The sequence below is a fragment of the Chiroxiphia lanceolata genome, chromosome 4 (assembly GCF_009829145.1).
Source record: "Chiroxiphia lanceolata isolate bChiLan1 chromosome 4, bChiLan1.pri, whole genome shotgun sequence".
Classification (NCBI taxonomy): Eukaryota; Metazoa; Chordata; class Aves; order Passeriformes; family Pipridae; genus Chiroxiphia; species Chiroxiphia lanceolata.
Window position 1 is genome coordinate 59,258,453 of NC_045640.1, and position 14,506 is coordinate 59,272,958.

Below are 14,506 nucleotides of genomic sequence, written 5' to 3' on the forward strand. Positions count from 1 at the left end.
TCCTAAATGTTGTCTCATTTCCCTCTCTCAGCAAAAAACCCAAAACCAAACCAAACAACCCCCTTCCCAAAAAACCCGAGACAAAAATCCAGACAGAAAAATAAAATTCAGGCATACACGAACCCAATAACTACAAATCTGTTAGAAAAATGTACTAATGAAGTTGATTCTGTGCCCAGGTAACACAGAGAGCTGCATAACTGTGGAGAAAGAGTTAAAATTCTGATCTCTTGATACTTAAGAGGTTTCTTCATGGTTGGCCATGCAGACCACTCCAGTAGTGAGGTAACTGGATGACTAGAGAGGCATTGTAATTTCATATTGGTGGGTGACATTTCCTTAACTTCAGTCAGTGTATGTACCATTTTTTCCCCCCTGCATGTATTAAAACTTACCCATTGGAAATGGTCTGAACTTTGCATCCATGTCTTTTTACAGATGTTTGAACATTCACCCATGTTTTTCTGTGTAGACATCATGTCTGAAGTGTTGGCAGGACACTTTTTGTGCAGAGGACATGCTTGGACAGAAAGAAAACGTGGAAAACTGAATGTGTTTATCTGCATTCTTACACTTTCAAGTTCTAGGCAATACATCAAGTTACACTGTTAATTGGAGGATAAAAATAGGTATTATTTAGTGGTCGGAATCTGATTTACGTTAATAATGCTTAGGAGTGTGTATTATGAGATATCCTTGTTGGCCTGTGATCTCTTTCTCAGATCTAACATCTCAGAAGAAATGAATGAATGAACTGAGGAATGAAGGGATTGTCTAGGGAGACGCTTTCGAGAAACAGGACTAACATGTTTCAAATGCTGAGTGCTGCTTTCTGAAAGAAGAGAAAGAAGTACGTGGTCATAATTTTTGCAGATGATTTTAAGAGTGACTCCATTTAGACACTTTTTTCTTTCTTTTTTTTTTTTTTTATTAGGACTTGTTCTGCAGTAGCTTAGTTTCCCTTTGGTTCAAGAAAAAAGAAAATCAATTACCTTAAATTTATTGAGTGCCAGTGATGAGCCACGTTGGCAGGTCTGACCCTCCCATGTGTGTGGGGGGTCCTGTTGTACTTGGGGGTCACTAAATGAAAAGATGACTTTTTACTTTGGACACTCTTTGATTTCATATTGCAGAATGAAGCAGTTATTGGGATATTCAGTATCACTTTAATCTGCTAAAATTTTTTTTTAAATTTTTAAAAATTTTTTTCTAACGCTTGTATTAGCTGGTCAAAACAGGACAAGTTTGATTCAAAATGAGATCCCTGGCAGCTGTCAAGAAGGCAGAACCCAAAGCTGTGAGGACTTTGCAGACAGTCTGCAGGACAAGCTCTCCCAGGAATACAGTAAATAATCTTGGACAACATTCAGAAAGTCTGTCTTCTGTCAGGACCATGGTAGTAGTTAAATGGATTTCTTTGTTTCCAGGTAGCTGCTGAAATAAGACATCATCTCATTTACCATCAGAAGCTGGTAAACTGTGCAGTAAAACAGGCATTTATGCAAGTTGTTTTCTTAATGTTCCTTTTCTAACATGCCTTGTTACTTCATTTAAGTCAGGAAGTACTTGGATTTGGAGAGAGCTGTCCGAATATATACTAGTCTTGCAAACTCGAGAGTACAAAAGACAGGTTACGTATGGGAGTTCCAGAAGCTGAGTAAAAAGACTCTTTTATGAGATGAGAATCAGAATTCTGCAGAACTCTTCTGAGATGTGAAGGTTGGCAAATTGTGGTGAGATGACCAGTACCACAGTAGCTACAAAACATTTTATAGCTGTACGTGTACTTTGGAAACAGACTCTGGGAGCTGAAGATTTCTGGTGTAGCGTGTGATAGAATAAGTACATCTTTATTATTAGGATTTATGTATATGATCAACTTTGACTTGTTCAGTTACAGTGTTGAACAGAATCTTTAGGTTTTTCGTAAACATTTAAATATGTACTGATCTGTTCCTTTGGTGGTCAGGATGCTAATTGCCTTATCTCTATCTGAGCTGACAAAATTCTCTAGCAAAAAGAGATGTTGACCTAGAGACCTTCTCAGAACACTTAATTTAACAACAAGGAAGCAGTTTCTTGAAATATGTACAGTTCAAGACTTGGAATCCAGCGTCACTGACCAGAAAAGAGTTCTTGCAGAACAGAAATAGCTGGCTGGAAACCCAGAAATGAAAGCTCCTCTGCAAATTGTTTCCTCTGATCCCTGGATATACCTGGACAGCAGCTGTGCAGCGTGCAGTGTGCTTAGCCCAGGGCAGGGGGACTGGTGGGAAGTCAAGCAGCCTGGCTGGCCAGGTACCTGGAAGTCTGCTTACTCTTTGCCTGGTGCCCTAATTTCATTCAAGGAAGAGGCTCAGTGCCGTGCCTGTTGTGAAGCTTTGTCCGAGGCATTTTGGGGAGGACACTGTTGAAGAGATGCATATAGGCTAAAGCTGCTGTCTGGAAAACACAGCTCCATCTCCATTATCTCTGGGACAGTTTCTCCCTGTCACACATGGGTAAAAGCAGAGATGCACAGATGCAGGAGTTAACTAGCTGCAAGATCAGCTCTTGCCTTTCTGAACATGTTACCTGAAGGACAGCACCATGCAAATAAATAGCTGTGCTGTTGTCAAAGGCAGCTCACCAAGGACAGCTGCTTTTGGGTAGTACCCTAGTCTGGGCTTGACTCCTGGTAGGACCACCAAAATGTTGCCATGCTATGATTGTCTGTGATCCTTGTTAAGGAAGGGTTGTTAGCACAGGTTAAAATGTTGCCCCTGCACTGGGGTTGCTGGAGAAAAACTTCTCACAGGACTCAGGTGCTGTAGTGGGTGGCTGGTAGAGCTCTTGAGGAACTTGCTTGAAGTTTTTAGGGCTGGGTGCGAGTCAGATACAGGAGACTCTGCTAGTCAGTAGTCAGGAGGTCTGTATGCTTGGGAGGGCCTGTCCTCTGCCCACCATGGTCTATAGTATGTCTACTTTCTGTTCTTTTCCTCCTGGTTTTCATTTACTGCAGACTTAATGACTGGTTTTCTGGCCTTCAAGCAGATGCCTGGAGAGGAAGTTACGTCCACTGGTGAAAGGTTGCCTTCCCTGTTGTAGAGTAACAGAATTGACAGGAAGCTGAAGGCTTCAGAGGGAAAAGAATCCATGCAATTGGGAGATTTGGGAAAGCAGAGTAGTAAGTCAGCTGACTTTGCACATTAAATGTTAGATTGGGACACTGGGAATAAGACTCAGTATATGCATGACAGCAGGGAAAAGACCCTCTCAAGATGACTCAGGTTGGAAGAAACCTTGGCAGGCCTGTAGTCCAACCTCCTGCTTGCAACCAGACCAGCTTTGAGATGGCACCAAATTGCTCTGGGCTTGATCCTGTTGTGTGTTGAAAACCTCCAAGGCTGGAGACAGCACAGCCTCTCTGGGCCCCATTCTCAGTGGGGGAAGAAAAGGCAGTCTGAACTCCATCCTCAGTGGGGGAAGAAAAGGCAGTCTGAACCTTTCATGTATCAATTTATGCCTGTTGTCCCTTGTCTTCCCACCATGCAGTGCTGTGAAAAGCCTGGCCTTTGTCTTTGGTTTGCCAATAGCCTGTGGCACCTTTTAATATAGGTCAGCCTTCAGTCCTTGTTAGGAAATTGTAACTTTGTGATTAATTAAAGTAAATAAAAATGAATATGAGCTTGGAATTAATGGCAGGGATAACATAGTGATATATTGATTACATTATGCAATATAACATCAGTGAGTGTAGCTATATTGAGCAAGCTAGCATGTAAACACTAATTGAGAGGGAAAAATCTTTATTTACTTTTGAGTGTATTGTTTGGAACAGCTTACACACTTCTCTTGTAAAAGAAACAAATAACCACCCCCCACTGTTGAGGCAATTGAACATAGTACTTAAAATTGTGTTGCAAGCCTCCAAATGTCGTCAAGGTAGCTGATCTGTTCTTAGGAATGCCAGAGCATCTGTCCTTCAGGCAGGTATCTGACCTTTGGATTTCAGAATTTTAGATACCGGTGATTTAGATAATCAGGGTTTGTCTCTGTATCCAGAGGGTTTTATTCATTCCTGTGGAAAGCTAAAGGACTAGCCAGGCATTAGCTTCCTGAAATATACAGAGAACCCCTCTCTATTATTCTGGTTTCTGTTTCCAATTTGATGAAGCAAAATGTTATGTGTGTTCAGTAAGGTTTATTTATTCCTTCATAAATAAAATAATAACTTGTATAAAAAATACACTTACTATTTGAATGTGTATTTGACTGATTAAGGGTCCTGTCCTTTGATATTTGATCAATTTATAAAGTATTTATATGGTCATTAATCTTTATTTTAGAAGAGATGACCACTGTAGAAATTTTGATTATCCTCTTGGAGATGCACAGGGATAAGATGAGAGGTGCTGGACATGAGCAGCACAAGGTCATTTACAACTAGGGTAAAAATTTATACCAGTGGAGTTACTTTCTCAAAGGGGTAATGGGATTTCCGCCCTTGGAGGTGCTCAGAGCTCACCTAGACCTCTGAGCAACCCGATCAAAGCTGATCCTGTGCTGGGCAAAGGTTGGACCACATGACCTTTGTAGATGTCTTCCATCCTGTATCGTTCTGCACTTACATGTAGACAGCATCCAGCATTTTGTTGACAGAAATCATAGTGCTATAACATTAAGACCCCGTTACTTAATTTGAAAACCTCTATGTAAAAAGATAATGCTTCTTATCAAGCAATATAATTGATGACATTTTATGTCACTGGTGACCTGCAAGTCAGTTTAACGTATCTGCATAGGGAGCATCTGGAGTTTAACGCTGACACATTGTGATTTATTCTACAAGAAGCACTTTTCTTTGCTCTTAAGAGCAGAAGACTGTTTATGGGTGACTGTGGATTAATGCATCCTTGGCAAAGACTTCTGTAAATTGAGGATTGAGTACGGTAGATGAGAGTATTCTGAAGACAACTTGAAATAAATTTTACTAATCTATTTAAATGCACATGGATTTGATAGTTCATTTGGAGGGGGAATTAGCATTTATTTCCATTTGGAGCATCAGCTTATAGTAGTAGATATTATCAAAGCTTGCAAATTTAATTAGGGAGTAATTAAAAGGTGAAGGAACATGAAGCGTGTATGACAATTTTCTTGTTCCTTTTTCAGACTAATTTTGGCTTTGACTTAATATAAATGCACAGTTTATGGAGCATTTCTTCTTCTTTCCGGTGGCATAGACATCAAGGCTTGCTTTAAGTCTTCCTGACTCTTCCAAGTGACTGGAGCTACACTGAGGCAAGATTTGGGCTGTCCAACAGAGCTTGCCTGCAATAAATGAGGCTGGATTTATTTCCTTGACTTTAATTTTCTTGCTTTAAAAAAGCTTGAGTTGTTGCTGTTAAACTTCCCTTGCTTTTAAATTCTACCCAGTGCCAAATTGTTCAAGTTTTCTTTTTGTGTTCTGCTCTCTGTGTATAAGATGCTTCTGGAGGAGATGTGAATGCAGCTGTAGCTCAAGCATTTTCTTTAGGGTGATGTCTCCTTTTATTGTACTTAGTTGGTACTTTGCTTATATGTCTTATCAGGCTTTGCTGTGTTGGAAAGAATCTGGCTAAAATGCCAGACTAGATTTTTTTAGGAGGAACTATTGTTTGAAAGACATAGGAGTGTGTGTGGTGCTCGAGATACCTGTCGAGAGGTCTGTAGTTTGATTGCGTTGAGCTCTTGGATGACTTCAGTGGAGAGCAGCAACATTTAACAGTTGTATGTATGTATTAAAGTCATTGTAATGGTCATTAAGACCCCTTTCCTGAGAGTCCTCCCCTTTGCTATTGAGTGTGAGAAAGTGTCTGTGTTTTCAGGGTTAGTATGGAATTCGTCACGTTGTTGAACAGAGTGGGAAAACCTAAATTTTTTTTTCTACTATATTTTTCCTTCCTCTCTAAACATGATTAGTTGTTTGAATTATATATTCCCCTTCCACTTCTAGAAATTTGTGTTTAAGGTATTGTGGTGTTTCCTCCCTTCCCACCACTGTTATCATCTTTCTAGTGTTTCCAAGCTGTGTTACACTGGGTCTTGGAGACAACAAAAGCACTGAGTTATGGATGATCATCTTCTAAGTTGAAGATGGATCGAGTAATAGTTGGTGAAAATTTTTAAGCAGTCTGTGGTGACAAGTGTCTATGGACTTATTTGTGTCATTTTTGCTGTTTTATGGGAAGGTGTAGTGTTGCCTTAATGCATTTCCTTTGTCTTTCTTGAGCATGAGGAGGTTAATGGAGTCTCCAGTAGGAAGCATGCATTCATTTGGAAGTATGACAAGAATGCCAAGAGTTGGATTTAAAAACAAAAAGCAAAGGAATCCAGTAATACCTGTGAGGAGAAGAAAGTACCTGGGTTGCTGGAGTTGTGAACTTTATTGAAAACAGATGTGGTATCTTTACTTGTTCCTGCATGCAGTTTTACAGTGCTAAGAGTTTGTTTTAGCAGAAGCAGTGAATAAGAAACAGTAACAAAAGAGGGTTTTGGAGGGAACCAGACACTGAAGTTCTCTACCTTGAGGTTTTTATTTGGGTTTTTTTTAGAAATGAAGGTGACCCTTACGTTGGCTTTTATGGTCTCATCTTTGTCAGAGGGAAACATTTGGGTCTTTCATCTTGATCCTAAGGTTAAAACAGCTGGAGGTACTTAGACAACATATCGCCCACATTTGTTTCTCTTCTCTCAAATTTTATGTACAGCAGAAATAAATTGTTGCCAAAGTTATTTCTTATCATTGTAGGCAGAATGAATTCAGATATAGGCTGCTGCTGGTATCTGGTCCTGACCTCTCACCTTATCTGGCTAAAGATGGTCTTTGTCATCATGTCCCTTTGTAGTGCATCTGAGAGTGCTCCAGTGAGCTAAAGAATACATGCTAAGCATACATCTTTACTAGAAAAGGCAGAAAATGCACTTGGATCACATAATGTTTATGATCCCTTTGATTTCCTTCAGTTAGAGGCAGGATTTTATCTCTGTCGGATGTGGAGTAAGTGCTAGCACTCAATTACTGTAATTCCTAGCAACAACTGTTTTGGGCTTCAACATCAGTGCTTTGTTCAGCTCTCACTGATGTGTGTTTAGTTTGTAGGTAATGCCTTCCTTGATTTCTCTTTGATAAAATGTGTGAGTTTTGTAACATGGAAGGGGGTAGGAAAATGGCTTGTTAGGTCTGGATAGGTTTCTGTTGAATACCTGTGGTGTGTGGCACAGAAGATACCTGATCTATTTTAGGGCTTTCATTTTTTAATATTCTGATGCCACTAGTACAGTATGCATAAACTTGATAAACACAGTTTATCCGCAGAGGAATACTTGAAAATACCTCAAATAAGGGGAAAGCAGCTAAGATGGAAGTCTGCAAAACATTTGTATTTCTTTTTCGGAAATGAGATATACATAAAACCAGATTTTTATGGTGTTACTTTGTCAGTTTTCTTCTTTGCAGGAGCCAAGGGCTTTGTGAGTGCTGAGATTTGTTATTCATCACTTTTTGTGTGATGTCCGGTGAGGGAAGCAACCAACTTCTGTTTGACTTGTTTAGCTCTAGAAACAGTGAGTGCTGAGATATTCGGTCAAAAGTAGAGACCTAACTAAGCTCCTGGTTGAATACCTGATGGGATGCAGGTCTGGAAATGTTTGTTACAGCAAGCAAATTATTTAAATGACAAGGACAAAGAAGTAACGGCAGCTAAGAGAAATATTCAAGTCATGCATCCATAGTATTAGAATTAATTTAAATTTACCAGCATCAGTTCTGGAGAAGGATGTTTGGATAAGGAGTAGTCAAAGTTCAGTTGACTATATCCTTTGTCTTAACAAAAAGACGTGTATATTGAAAGAGTGCATTTATTATAAGATACATATTGACCAAATGCATTTTGCAGTTAAAAGAACCAAAAAGCTTTTATTGCTATGATGGAAAAATGTTTTTTATAATCTTACATAGTTATACAAACTGCATAAATAAACTCTTCAAGGAGTGCCTGTAGTTTGGGAGTTGTCTGAAAAAGCAAATATCTGTTAAAATTAATGATAACTGCTGTGAAGTGTCACTTATGTTTTTATTGTTCACACTCAAGCTGGCCACCCTAATACTATGTTTTGGGCAAATAGTTGCAAATGACACGTTCTAACTCTTTGAACCAAAGGAAAGCCCTTCAGTGCAGCAGGGAGCCTTATGTAAGCGATGGGTGGGGGAGTGTTTTCGGTGACCGCGACTTGTTTTCTGAATGACACTTGATTTCTGGAAAATAAAGGCTGTGGCTGCTGCCAGGGTTCAGTGGTGGGTCATGGAGATGAAGTGACGCAGAGCTGGGAGCCGGCAGCGCGGCTTCTCCGTTGTGCTGCCGTCTGCTGAATCCCACGCCGCCTGTGTGTACAGCCGTGCGGTGTTCTGGGGATGAGAAGTCATGGAGGCTTTTGTTTGGCACTGCAGGGGCAACCGCGGTAGCTCTCTGTTATATTTGTTACCGAGCGTTTATTTTTTCATGAGGTAATTGCCACTTGAGATGCTTTTGAAATGGGCAGGAGAAGACACCGGATATGAAATGGGCAATTGGGTTCTTCGCTCTGCTGCTCCTCCATTAGGCGTTTCAGCAGCCTCTGGATAGTGTGCTAATGGGAAAGCCATTAGCCAGAGAGCAAGGTGCTGTGTGTCTGGAAAGGTGCAGTCTGATTCAGGGGGAACTTATATTCCTTTCTGCGCCCTTTCGGTGGACAGAGGTGGGTAAGGAAGCCTGTAGGCAGCGCAGCTGTGGAGTACCATACGTGGCTGCACGTCACATTGTCCCTTTGGAGAGTCAGGAATCTAGTTCGGATGGAGAGAGGGCGAATAAAGAAATCTAGGAAAGGTAAATTTGAGTCGATTGTTTGGAAAACATAGATCCTTTCCTGCAGCATAAGGAGAGGAAGGGTTTGTTTTCAGTGTTTAATGCCAGTCAATGTATTTGCCAGAGGTGTTTCTCCTGCACAGCGGAGACTCAACTAAGTGGGAGGTGACAAAGCTATGCTGCCCCCTTGGCACTGACTAGAAAGGGTTCTCCTTTCTCAGAACTTGCAGCAGGATTTTTGTCAGAGAGTAGCACAGTCGGAGCACACACCGACTGCCATTTCTGCTTGGGATACTTCTGAGCCTCCACGTAGGCGGGGGGGTGTGAGGAGGCTGCTGTCGCTTGAATTGTCTTGGGTGCTTCCAGAGTTTTACTGTGTGTGGCTGGTGGGTTCAAAACTAAGCTATTTTGTTGCTTAGTTTAGTTATTTTTCTTTGGAGGATGTCTGTCTTTTGGGATATTCAAGGTTGAAATCATCCTTTTTCTCTTTGCTGTAGTATAGGTGGGGTGTGCTACTGGCTTTGCAGTCACTTTTGCTAACTTAGCTGGTGACCACAGGGAGAATTAAAGCTTGGGCAATACTGAAGATTGGTTCATGTAAGTAAAGTAGGGCTGCTTTATTTTTGGCACAAAGAGAGGCATTTAGTTCTTGTTAACTATGTTTAAACAGTACCTCCTGCTCCCCTGTGTTTATTGGTTTTGAGACTACAAGTCAAAACAACTCGTTTTGTGTAGGTGCTTTTGATAAAGTATTTCTCAAGCTATTGTGACCCTGACAAAATATGGAAGTAGGATAAATGTAAGGGACTCAAGACTTAGAGACAAGGCATTCCAAGTGTACTGTGGGAATACATATAAACTAGATAAACTAAACTTTTGGTTCAGGACCAAGTAAATAACACATGTGAAAGAAGGTTGCAAGCCGTCCTCAGGGTTTTACTTCCTAATGTTGTTCTTTACAGTTTTAGCTGGAGAAGGTGCTGATGTTACCCTTTAATTTTTGCTCAAGTAAGCTTGTGGATTTTGAGTTCTTGCAGCCTAACTGGTCGTTTGAGCCTTGCAAATATAGTAAGTGTTAATTAAGTTTGACACAATCACAGTCTGATTTATTTGGAGCCCATACCTGAGACCTCCATTGTCTGTATTTAAAAATAAAAATCTATTATTTTGAACCTGAGAGGTTGTTGGTTATATAATACAGTTCTTAATAGAGTAAAATGTAGTTGAAGGTAGCTGAAACTGCAAGTCCCTATTTCTGTTAAGGTTGACTGCCAAGCTTGTCACAGTAACTGTTTCTATGACAGAAGGACTGTTTGTTTATCCTCTTAGTTTAAATATTTACTTGCTTCTGTAGAGATAAAATAAAAGTGCTCACCCTACTTCTTGTATTTCTGAGTTCCACAGTCCAGTTTCTACTGTTTCACACACTGTGCACACACGTGGTATTTGGTACTGACTGGTGACTCCTTATTTTTCCCCATGAACAGATGGGGAGACAGGACAGGTAGGAGCAGAGGATAAAGGCTTTCCAAGGACACATTGTGTTGAATAAAGTGAGGATACTGTAGGGTGGAACTCTGGGCTTGATGGTTCTGTGTGGCAGTGTGAGCCTGCGGTGTGTTGCCCAGGCCTGGCATTAACGTGGACTTTCACTCTGGCAGAGTAACATCTAAGATACTGCATAAATCATGGGCGCTGGTGCAGTGACACTGTGTGGCTGGATTCTAGGATATCTGCTGGTCTTGAGTTTATCTAGTTTATTTTATCTGTGCTGACCACTGCAGGTGGGAGCTAATCTCCAGAGAAAATGATTGTAAGCAGATGCTGTGTGAGTAGGAGAGGTAGGTGAGTTGAAGTAGCGAAGATACTTGAGAATGCTAGTGAGGGGAACACATTAAGTGCCTGAGTGGATGGATCCCTCTGGAAATTGAACTCATTAGCCCATCATCCTGTGTGCTGGTGGGCATTGGTGTATTCTTCTTGCTTGTTGCTCATATGTTTTTACCAATTTCCTATACTAAAACAGGAGTATTCTCTCTAAAAGCAGACTTCAATCAAAAAGCAAGGGCCTTTAGCTTTACAACAAAATAAACAATTTACAAACTCCAGAGAGTCTCAAATGGCATATTTTGTTAACTGACTTCCTATCCCTGTACTAGGGGTAGCAGAGGGTTTTATGGTCATGGAGGATGGAGTTAGGAGAGAACTTCTGCTTTAGTTGTTAATGCTGAACTCTTGCACTTGCCAGCAAGTTACTTCAATTTTTATTGCATACAACAGCATTGTAATAAAATGTTTTATTGTTTTAAGCTCTGTAACACCTCTCTGAGCAAGATTTTCACATTAGTGCCATCTTTCTCACAAAACCTTTCGAAGGTACCTGATGCTGTGCTGCCTTTTTTTACCCATGTCAGTTTGCCCCCGCTTCACAATATCTTCCCTGCTCCCTTTCATGTACCAAACAGCAAAACAACAAATGATGTGAATTGTAGTGTAAAGTTTTCCCAGTTACTTTAGGTTTGTACTGTGGCCTGTAGCGTGTAGTGCACTGCATTACAGGAACACCTGTACTGCTGGTGCCAAATGGGGCTGACTGGGAATCAGAGGTAAAATAATCAGAGGTCTGCCATCTCATGGCTAATTAACCAAAGTGCAGCATTTCTCCTAATTGTTTACCAGGTCCTACAGTGAATAGTGCTGGTTTTGCTGCCTCTGCCACCTACCTTGGGTTAGCTGGAGTATGTCACCATGATGGATTTGTGGAGTCAGGCTAAAGTGAGCTAAGACTTGGTGCCCCTTGTTGGCTTGTGTGTGTCCACTTGCAAGTTCTAAGATGAATATTTTATAACTCAAAAAAGAGTCAGACAACTTAGGGGAGAGGTCAGGGAAAGCCAGGCACATTCAGGAGCTTCACATTTGCTCAACTGGGTTGGGGTCAATGCAGCTTAATTCTTATTCTCCTGCTGTAATGATGAGAAATCACTTAGTTCCTCGGAGGGATGCTCTTGCTGATCACGGGCTGTCAATGCATTAATTAGTGGTCTTGCACTTTGTATTAACTCTCTTAGCAGTTCATGTGTTCTCAGTGAGTACCATTTAATCGGGGAGATAATACTCATTTAAGCTTACTGCTGTGTGTCAGTCTCTAGTTTGCTACAGTTCCTTTCCCAGGAGCTATTTAGAAGATTTCTTAGGTTTGTGAAAGTCCAGTTGTCATAGGAATGACTGCTCATCCGTTTCAGAACAGCAAAGCTCTGTGATTTTATTGTCACATTTATATTCTAACCTTTTTCTCTTTTACCTAGTGAGAGAGCAGCTTTGGTGTTGAAGAGAAACCTCGGAAAGGAATGGGCCCTGTTCTCTTGAAGCTGTTTGCCCTGATCCCAGGAATGCTGTAGAGGTTAGTGACGTGAATGCTGAAGGGCTTTTGTGGAAATTGCCTTTTGATTTGTAATTGGCGCACTCTTCAATAAATTCTGTGTGCAGCAGTTCATTTGCCTGTCACTGAAAGAGAGTTAATTCAGGCACTGTCAGAACACAGTCAGCTTAAAATTGCTCTACCCAAACAAAATTTAGGGTTCTGTTTATCTCTGTAGATGCTGTAGAAATGCATAGCTGGGTGGCCACAGAAAGTTTTGTGGGTGCAATGCATGCTCAGAGACAAGATGCATTAAACTTGAAGATTTTAATTGATAGACTAAAAAAACCCAGGGTGAAAATGATCTTAATACATGATTTGTTTTTGAGTTTCTCAAGTCTCTCATTTTTACTTTTGAGAGAAGAATACTGCTGCTCTTCACTAGAGTTGACAGGCTAGGAAAGGTCCATTCTGTATCCACACAAAGGTAAAGTTGTCTCTATTTCTGTCTCAAGTGACTTGATTTCAGTATTCTATCCTAGTTCCTTTGGATTATGTACAAGCTGTATAGACTGATTACTGTGAGTGTTTTTCCCAGTAGCTTTATAGTCAGTCTTGCTACAAATATTATGGCCTACAAGAGGCTTCCTCTTGAAAGTAGAATATTCAATCTAGTTTGCTTTCACGTTTTTTGGGAAGCTAAAGAAGATTAAGCGGATTTATCACCCAATGGATTTCTTCTTAACTAGTGAAGTCAAAAAAAGCTTGTATAGCTATCAAATCCTGTAATGGTTGGTTTTGCTGATGAAAAATAAATGTAGCAAGTAAAATTTGATGAAGTATTGGGAAGGGGAGCGGAAGTGGTAGGCCTGTTGAAGTGCTTCTAAGCAAAGGGGCGAATTTCCATGGGAACAGTTGAGTTAAAAATCTATTAAATCTGTCTGGTTACTGTAAAGGATTCTAATCTTTATTAGTTTACTTTAAAAGCATAGATGTGTGTGGTGTGGCTGCTGAAGAGTAGTGTCAAAGCTTTGCTAGAATGCTCTTTAACATATAGACCCTTTTGGAGCAAAAAGAAAAACAACACAGTAAAAAAAGGGCTGCAGCACTTCACAGACACAGAAAGTGAAGAGGTGACCCCAGTGGGAAAAGGCATTAGTACAAGGAAATGCTAGCTGACATTGCTCTTTGAGGCATGTAGAGCTCAACAACTACTCTTGCAAGGGGTGCCATTTCTTACTGAGAGCTTTAGTTATTCGTATGTTCTCACCATCTTTATCTTTTTTCATATAAAACTGAGAGTTGTAAAGTGTTGAAGGCGAGTTATCACTTCGAGTTTAACAAAAGCATAAGGAAAGACAAAAATCCCCAAACACTTCCTTCCATCTGAAACCCTGCATTCCAACATCAATGCTTTCGTTCTAGCTCTGTGCTGCTGCTTTTGTTTCCAATGTTTTATTCATTAACAAGAAAAAAAAATCTGTCCACAAGGGGGTCTAGTAGAAATATGCCTTTTTTTTACTTTCATAGAAAATACCTTGCTCCCTTCAACCCATTGTGTTTAGATTCTTTTTTATATGGATATATTCTCCTTTATGGAGAAAAAAAAAGATGAAAGGCTCCTCTCCTCTCCTGTTAGCCTCCCTCTTGACTTAGTAGAAATTTGAAGCGGACTGTTGAGTGCAGGCTGTTTTGTGAATCTGTGAAGACTGTCTTACTAGTATCATGATCTGCTGTTCAGATACTTATGTAGGAAATACTTCCTTGAAACTTAATGCATCCTGTTCTTCCAGTTCCGAGGACATGCAAGAACTGGCAGAGCTTAACAGCTCGGGTATACCCCACTGCTGTGGTTTTATCCCTTTCAGAGCTGAGCCTGCTATATTTGATTAGGTTGAGCTCTCCATGGGGCTGCGTTGAGTTTCGTTCCAGCTGTGGCATGACTTACCTGCAGCTACGTGGATAATAGTAAAACATTTGATGCAGTTATGAGCACATAGAAGATAATGGGATAGGGGAAGGCAGCCAACCAACATGAATTTGCCAGGGAGAAAATTGTGTCAAACTGATTAGTTTGCTTCCTTGACAGATGAATTAGATTAGTGCATAAGGGAGGGAAGGGATAGAAGTGATACAAACAGAAGCGTATGAGGTTTTGAAGGATGTTCTTTTCAATGTAGTATGTGTAGTGGTTTTTTTAAAAATGGGATCTTCCCTAAATTACTATATTGCAAGAGGAAAATTTATTAAAGTGGTCGATTGGAGCAGTTAACAGGGATTCAGG

General features: G+C 40.5%; 1 protein-coding gene across 1 annotated transcript in view; it reads left to right on the plus strand.

Annotated features, from left to right (window-relative positions):
- Positions 1–14,506, plus strand: part of WDFY3 (WD repeat and FYVE domain containing 3) — a 167,738-nt gene that overhangs the window by 22,001 nt on the left and 131,231 nt on the right. Inside the window, exon 2 of the mRNA XM_032685026.1 lies at positions 12,170–12,264. The gene's annotated coding sequence lies outside the window, so the exon portion shown is untranslated. The remainder of the gene's footprint in view (positions 1–12,169; positions 12,265–14,506) is intronic.